The sequence below is a fragment of the Dendrobates tinctorius genome, unplaced genomic scaffold (genome assembly GCF_039654945.1).
Source record: "Dendrobates tinctorius isolate UK_male_01 unplaced genomic scaffold, ASM3965494v1 ptg000229l, whole genome shotgun sequence".
Lineage (NCBI taxonomy): Eukaryota > Metazoa > Chordata > Amphibia > Anura > Dendrobatidae > Dendrobates > Dendrobates tinctorius.
This window is the reverse complement of record NW_027361896.1, coordinates 8,986,564-8,994,533: the sequence shown is the minus strand read 5'-3', so window position 1 is coordinate 8,994,533 and position 7,970 is coordinate 8,986,564.

Sequence of the window (7,970 nt, the reverse complement as noted above, 5' to 3'; positions counted from 1 at the left end):
ATTCAAAACGCTGGTTTTTGCTATTGGGCTCTATTGAATAATGAATGTTTTGAATTTTCTCCAAAAGTAAAGTAGTTGCAAACTCATGCTTTTAGAGACTTGTTTGGGCTCATGAGAGGAGTAGAAAAACATCAAAAATTTCAGTCCTGCATGATTCTACCAAGAAATGTGTGTTCATTCAAACCGCTGGTTTTTGATAGTTTGGGCCCTATTGAATAATGAATGTTTTGAATTTTCTCCAAAAGTAAAGTAGTTGCAAACTCATGCTTTTAGAGACTTGTTTGGGCTCATGAGAGGAGTAGAAAAACATCAAAAATTTCAGTCCTGCATGATTCTACTAAGAAATGTGTGTTCATTGAAACCGCTGGTTTTTGATAGTTTGGGCCCTAGTGAATAATGAATGTTTTGAATTTTCTTCAAAAGTAAAGTAGTTGCAAACTCATCCTGTTAGAAACTTGTTTGGGCTGTTGAGAGGAGTAAAAAACCATCAAAAATTTCAATCCTGCATGATTTTACCAAGAAATGTGATTCTTCATTCAAAACCTGATTTTTGCTATTGGGCTCTATTGAATAGTGAATGTTTTGAATTTTCTCCAAAAGTAAAGTAGTTGCAAACTCATGCTTTTAGAGACTAGTTTGGGCTCATGAGAGGAGTAGAAAAACATCAAAAATTTCAGTCCTGCATGATTCTACCAAGAAATGTGTGTTCATTGAAACCGCTGGTTTTTGATAGTTTGGGCCCTATTGAATAATGAATGTTTTGAATTTTCTCGAAAAAAAAAAGTAGTTGCAAACTCATCCTTTTAGAAACTTGTTTGGGCTGTTGAGAGGAGTAAAAAACCATCAAAAATTTCAATCCTGCATGATTTTACCAAGAAATGTGATTCTTCATTCAAAACCTGATTTTTGCTATTGGGCTCTATTGAATAGTGAATGTTTTGAATTTTCTCCAAAAGTAAAGTAGTTGCAAACTCATGCTTTTAGAGACTTGTTTGGGCTCATGAGATGAGTAGAAAAACATCAAAAATTTCAGTCCTGCATGATTCTACCAAGACATGTGTGTTCATTGAAACGGCTGGTTTTTGATAGTTTGGGCCCTATTGAATAATGAATGTTTTGAATTTTCTCCAAAAGTAAAGTAGTTGCAAACTCATCCTTTTAGAAACTTGTTTGGGCTGTTGAGAGGAGTAAAAAACCATCAAAAATTTCAATCCTGCATGATTCTACCAAGAAATGTGATTCTTCATTCAAAACGCTGGTTTTTGCTATTGGGCTCTATTGAATAATGAATGTTTTGAATTTTCTCCAAAAGTAAAGTAGTTGCAAACTCATGCTTTTAGAGACTTGTTTGGGCTCATGAGAGGAGTAGAAAAACATCAAAAATTTCAGTCCTGCATGATTCTACCAAGAAATGTGTGTTCATTCAAACCGCTGGTTTTTGATAGTTTGGGCCCTATTGAATAATGAATGTTTTGAATTTTCTCCAAAAGTAAAGTAGTTGCAAACTCATGCTTTTAGAGACTTGTTTGGGCTCATGAGAGGAGTAGAAAAACATCAAAAATTTCAGTCCTGCATGATTCTACCAAGAAATGTGTGTTCATTGAAACCGCTGGTTTTTGATAGTTTGGGCCCTATTGAATAATGAATGTTTTGAATTTTCTTCAAAAGTAAAGTAGTTGCAAACTCATCCTTTTAGAAACTTGTTTGGGCTGTTGAGAGGAGTAAAAAACCATCAAAAATTTCAATCCTGCATGATTCTACCAAGAAATGTGATTCTTCATTCAAAACGCTGGTTTTTGCTATTGGGCTCTATTGAATAATGAATGTTTTGAATTTTCTCCAAAAGTAAAGTAGTTGCAAACTCATGCTTTTAGAGACTTGTTTGGGCTCATGAGAGGAGTAGAAAAACATCAAAAATTTCAGTCCTGCATGATTCTACCAAGAAATGTGTGTTCATTGAAACCGCTGGTTTTTGATAGTTTGGGCCCTATTGAATAATGAATGTTTTGAATTTTCTCCAAAAGTAAAGTAGTTGCAAACTCATCCTTTTAGAAACTTGTTTGGGCTGTTGAGAGGAGTAAAAAACCATCAAAAATTTCAATCCTGCATGATTCTACCAAGAAATGTGATTCTTCATTCAAAACGCTGGTTTTTGCTATTGGGCTCTATTGAATAATGAATGTTTTGAATTTTCTCCAAAAGTAAAGTAGTTGCAAACTCATGCTTTTAGAGACTTGTTTGGGCTCATGAGAGGAGTAGAAAAACATCAAAAATTTCAGTCCTGCATGATTCTACCAAGAAATGTGTGTTCATTGAAACCGCTGGTTTTTGTTAGTTTGGGCCCTATTGAATAATGAATGTTTTGAATTTTCTCCAAAAGTAAAGTAGTTGCAAACTCATCCTTTTAGAAACTTGTTTGGGCTGTTGAGAGGAGTAAAAAACCATCAAAAATTTCAATCCTGCATGATTCTACCAAGAAATGTGATTCTTCATTCAAAACGCTGGTTTTTGCTATTGGGCTCTATTGAATAATGAATGTTTTGAATTTTCTCCAAAAGTAAAGTAGTTGCAAACTCATGCTTTTAGAGATTTGTTTGGGCTCATGAGAGGAGTAGAAAAACATCAAAAATTTCAGTCCTGCATGATTCTACCAAGAAATGTGTGTTCATTGAAACCGCTGGTTTTTGATAGTTTGGGCCCTATTGAATAATGAATGTTTTGAATTTTCTCCAAAAGTAAAGTAGTTGCAAACTCATCCTTTTAGAAACTTGTTTGGGCTGTTGAGAGGAGTAAAAAACCATCAAAAATTTCAATCCTGCATGATTTTACCAAGAAATGTGATTCTTCATTCAAAACCTGATTTTTGCTATTGGGCTCTATTGAATAGTGAATGTTTTGAATTTTCTCCAAAAGTAAAGTAGTTGCAAACTCATGCTTTTAGAGACTTGTTTGGGCTCATGAGAGGAGTAGAAAAACATCAAAAATTTCAGTCCTGCATGATTCTACCAAGAAATGTGTGTTCATTGAAACCGCTGGTTTTTGATAGTTTGGGCCCTATTGAATAATGAATGTTTTGAATTTTCTCCAAAAGTAAAGTAGTTGCAAACTCATGCTTTTAGAGACTTGTTTGGGCTCATGAGAGGAGTAGAAAAACATCAAAAATTTCAGTCCTGCATGATTCTACCAAGAAATGTGTGTTCATTCAAACCGCTGGTTTTTGATAGTTTGGGCCCTATTGAATAATGAATGTTTTGAATTTTCTCCAAAAGTAAAGTAGTTGCAAACTCATCCTTTTAGAAACTTGTTTGGGCTGTTGAGAGGAGTAAAAAACCATCAAAAATTTAAATCCTGCAAGATTCTACCAAGAAATGTGATTCTTCATTCAAAACGCTGGTTTTTGCTATTGGGCTCTATTGAATAATGAATGTTTTGAATTTTCTCCAAAAGTAAAGTAGTTGCAAACTCATGCTTTTAGAGACTTGTTTGGGCTCATGAGAGGAGTAGAAAAACATCAAAAATTTCAGTCCTGCATGATTCTACCAAGAAATGTGTGTTCATTGAAACCGCTGGTTTTTGATAGTTTGGGCCCTATTGAATAATGAATGTTTTGAATTTTCTCCAAAAGTAAAGTAGTTGCAAACTCATCCTTTTAGAAACTTGTTTGGGCTGTTGAGAGGAGTAAAAAACCATCAAAAATTTCAATCCTGCATGATTCTACCAAGAAATGTGATTCTTCATTCAAAACGCTGGTTTTTGCTATTGGGCTCTATTGAATAATGAATGTTTTGAATTTTCTCCAAAAGTAAAGTAGTTGCAAACTCATGCTTTTAGAGACTTGTTTGGGCTCACGAGAGGAGTAGAAAAACATCAAAAATTTCAGTCCTGCATGATTCTACCAAGAAATGTGTGTTCATTGAAACCGCTGGTTTTTGATAGTTTGGGCCCTATTGAATAATGAATGTTTTGAATTTTCTCCAAAAGTAAAGTAGTTGCAAACTCATCCTTTTAGAAACTTGTTTGGGCTGTTGAGAGGAGTAAAAAACCATCAAAAATTTCAATCCTGCATGATTCTACCAAGAAATGTGATTCTTCATTCAAAACGCTGGTTTTTGCTATTGGGCTCTATTGAATAATGAATGTTTTGAATTTTCTCCAAAAGTAAAGTAGTTGCAAACTCATGCTTTTAGAGACTTGTTTGGGCTCATGAGAGGAGTAGAAAAACATCAAAAATTTCAGTCCTGCATGATTCTACCAAGAAATGTGTGTTCATTGAAACCGCTGGTTTTTGATAGTTTGGGCCCTATTGAATAATGAATGTTTTGAATTTTCTCCAAAAGTAAAGTAGTTGCAAACTCATCCTTTTAGAAACTTGTTTGGGCTGTTGAGAGGAGTAAAAAACCATCAAAAATTTCAATCCTGCATGATTCTACCAAGAAATGTGATTCTTCATTCAAAACGCTGGTTTTTGCTATTGGGCTCTATTGAATAATGAATGTTTTGAATTTTCTCCAAAAGTAAAGTAGTTGCAAACTCATGCTTTTAGAGACTTGTTTGGGCTCATGAGAGGAGTAGAAAAACATCAAAAATTTCAGTCCTGCATGACTCTACCAAGAAATGTGTGTTCATTGAAACCGCTGGTTTTTGATAGTTTGGGCCCTATTGAATAATGAATGTTTTGAATTTTCTCCAAAAGTAAAGTAGTTGCAAACTCATCCTTTTAGAAACTTGTTTGGGCTGTTGAGAGGAGTAAAAAACCATCAAAAATTTCAATCCTGCATGATTCTACCAAGAAATGTGATTCTTCATTCAAAACGCTGGTTTTTGCTATTGGGCTCTATTGAATAATGAATGTTTTGAATTTTCTCCAAAAGTAAAGTAGTTGCAAACTCATGCTTTTAGAGATTTGTTTGGGCTCATGAGAGGAGTAGAAAAACATCAAAAATTTCAGTCCTGCATGATTCTACCAAGAAATGTGTGTTCATTGAAACCGCTGGTTTTTGATAGTTTGGGCCCTATTGAATAATGAATGTTTTGAATTTTCTCCAAAAGTAAAGTAGTTGCAAACTCATCCTTTTAGAAACTTGTTTGGGCTGTTGAGAGGAGTAAAAAACCATCAAAAATTTCAATCCTGCATGATTTTACCAAGAAATGTGATTCTTCATTCAAAACCTGATTTTTGCTATTGGGCTCTATTGAATAGTGAATGTTTTGAATTTTCTCCAAAAGTAAAGTAGTTGCAAACTCATGCTTTTAGAGACTTGTTTGGGCTCATGAGAGGAGTAGAAAAACATCAAAAATTTCAGTCCTGCATGATTCTACCAAGAAATGTGTGTTCATTCAAACCGCTGGTTTTTGATAGTTTGGGCCCTATTGAATAATGAATGTTTTGAATTTTCTCCAAAAGTAAAGTAGTTGCAAACTCATGCTTTTAGAGACTTGTTTGGGCTCATGAGAGGAGTAGAAAAACATCAAAAATTTCAGTCCTGCATGATTCTACCAAGAAATGTGTGTTCATTCAAACCGCTGGTTTTTGATAGTTTGGGCCCTATTGAATAATGAATGTTTTGAATTTTCTCCAAAAGTAAAGTAGTTGCAAACTCATCCTTTTAGAAACTTGTTTGGGCTGTTGAGAGGAGTAAAAAACCATCAAAAATTTCAATCCTGCATGATTCTACCAAGAAATGTGATTCTTCATTCAAAACGCTGGTTTTTGCTATTGGGCTCTATTGAATAATGAATGTTTTGAATTTTCTCCAAAAGTAAAGTAGTTGCAAACTCATGCTTTTAGAGACTTGTTTGGGCTCATGAGAGGAGTAGAAAAACATCAAAAATTTCAGTCCTGCATGATTCTACCAAGAAATGTGTGTTCATTGAAACCGCTGGTTTTTGATAGTTTGGGCCCTATTGAATAATGAATGTTTTGAATTTTCTCCAAAAGTAAAGTAGTTGCAAACTCATCCTTTTAGAAACTTGTTTGGGCTGTTGAGAGGAGTAAAAAACCATCAAAAATTTCAATCCTGCATGATTCTACCAAGAAATGTGATTCTTCATTCAAAACGCTGGTTTTTGCTATTGGGCTCTATTGAATAATGAATGTTTTGAATTTTCTCCAAAAGTAAAGTAGTTGCAAACTCATGCTTTTAGAGACTTGTTTGGGCTCACGAGAGGAGTAGAAAAACATCAAAAATTTCAGTCCTGCATGATTCTACCAAGAAATGTGTGTTCATTGAAACCGCTGGTTTTTGATAGTTTGGGCCCTATTGAATAATGAATGTTTTGAATTTTCTCCAAAAGTAAAGTAGTTGCAAACTCATCCTTTTAGAAACTTGTTTGGGCTGTTGAGAGGAGTAAAAAACCATCAAAAATTTCAATCCTGCATGATTCTACCAAGAAATGTGATTCTTCATTCAAAACGCTGGTTTTTGCTATTGGGCTCTATTGAATAATGAATGTTTTGAATTTTCTCCAAAAGTAAAGTAGTTGCAAACTCATGCTTTTAGAGACTTGTTTGGGCTCATGAGAGGAGTAGAAAAACATCAAAATTTTCAGTCCTGCATGATTCTACCAAGAAATGTGTGTTCATTGAAACCGCTGGTTTTTGATAGTTTGGGCCCTATTGAATAATGAATGTTTTGAATTTTCTCCAAAAGTAAAGTAGTTGCAAACTCATCCTTTTAGAAACTTGTTTGGGCTGTTGAGAGGAGTAAAAAACCATCAAAAATTTCAATCCTGCATGATTCTACCAAGAAATGTGATTCTTCATTCAAAACGCTGGTTTTTGCTATTGGGCTCTATTGAATAATGAATGTTTTGAATTTTCTCCAGAAGTAAAGTAGTTGCAAACTCATGCTTTTAGAGACTTGTTTGGGCTCATGAGAGGAGTAGAAAAACATCAAAAATTTCAGTCCTGCATGATTCTACCAAGAAATGTGTGTTCATTGAAACCGCTCGTTTTTGATAGTTTGGGCCCTATTGAATAATGAATGTTTTGAATTTTCTCCAAAAGTAAAGTAGTTGCAAACTCATCCTTTTAGAAACTTGTTTGGGCTGTTGAGAGGAGTAAAAAACCATCAAAAATTTCAATCCTGCATGGTTCTACCAAGAAATGTGATTCTTCATTCAAAACGCTGGTTTTTGCTATTGGGCTCTATTGAATAATGAATGTTTTGAATTTTCTCCAAAAGTAAGGTAGTTGCAAACTCATGCTTTTAGAGACTTGTTTGGGCTCATGAGAGGAGTAGAAAAACATCAAAAATTTCAGTCCTGCATGATTCTACCAAGAAATGTGTGTTCATTGAAACCGCTGGTTTTTGAAAGTTTGGGCCCTATTGAATAATGAATGTTTTGAATTTTCTCCAAAAGTAAAGTAGTTGCAAACTCATCCTTTTAGAAACTTGTTTGGGCTGTTGAGAGGAGTAAAAAACCATCAAAAATTTCAATCCTGCATGATTCTACCAAGAAATGTGATTCTTCATTCAAAACGCTGGTTTTTGCTATTGGGCTCTATTGAATAATGAATGTTTTGAATTTTCTCCAAAAGTAAAGTAGTTGCAAACTCATGCTTTTAGAGACTTGTTTGGGCTCATGAGAGGAGTAGAAAAACATCAAAAATTTCAGTCCTGCATGATTCTACCAAGAAATGTGTGTTCATTGAAACCGCTGGTTTTTGATAGTTTGGGCCCTATTGAATAATGAATGTTTTGAATTTTCTCCAAAAGTAAAGTAGTTGCAAACTCATCCTTTTAGAAACTTGTTTGGGCTGTTGAGAGGAGTAAAAAACCATCAAAAATTTCAATCCTGCATGATTCTACCAAGAAATGTGATTCTTCATTCAAAACGCTGGTTTTTGCTATTGGGCTCTATTGAATAATGAATGTTTTGAATTTTCTCCAAAAGTAAAGTAGTTGCAAACTCATGCTTTTAGAGACTTGTTTGGGCTCATGAGAGGAGTAGAAAAACATCAAAAATTT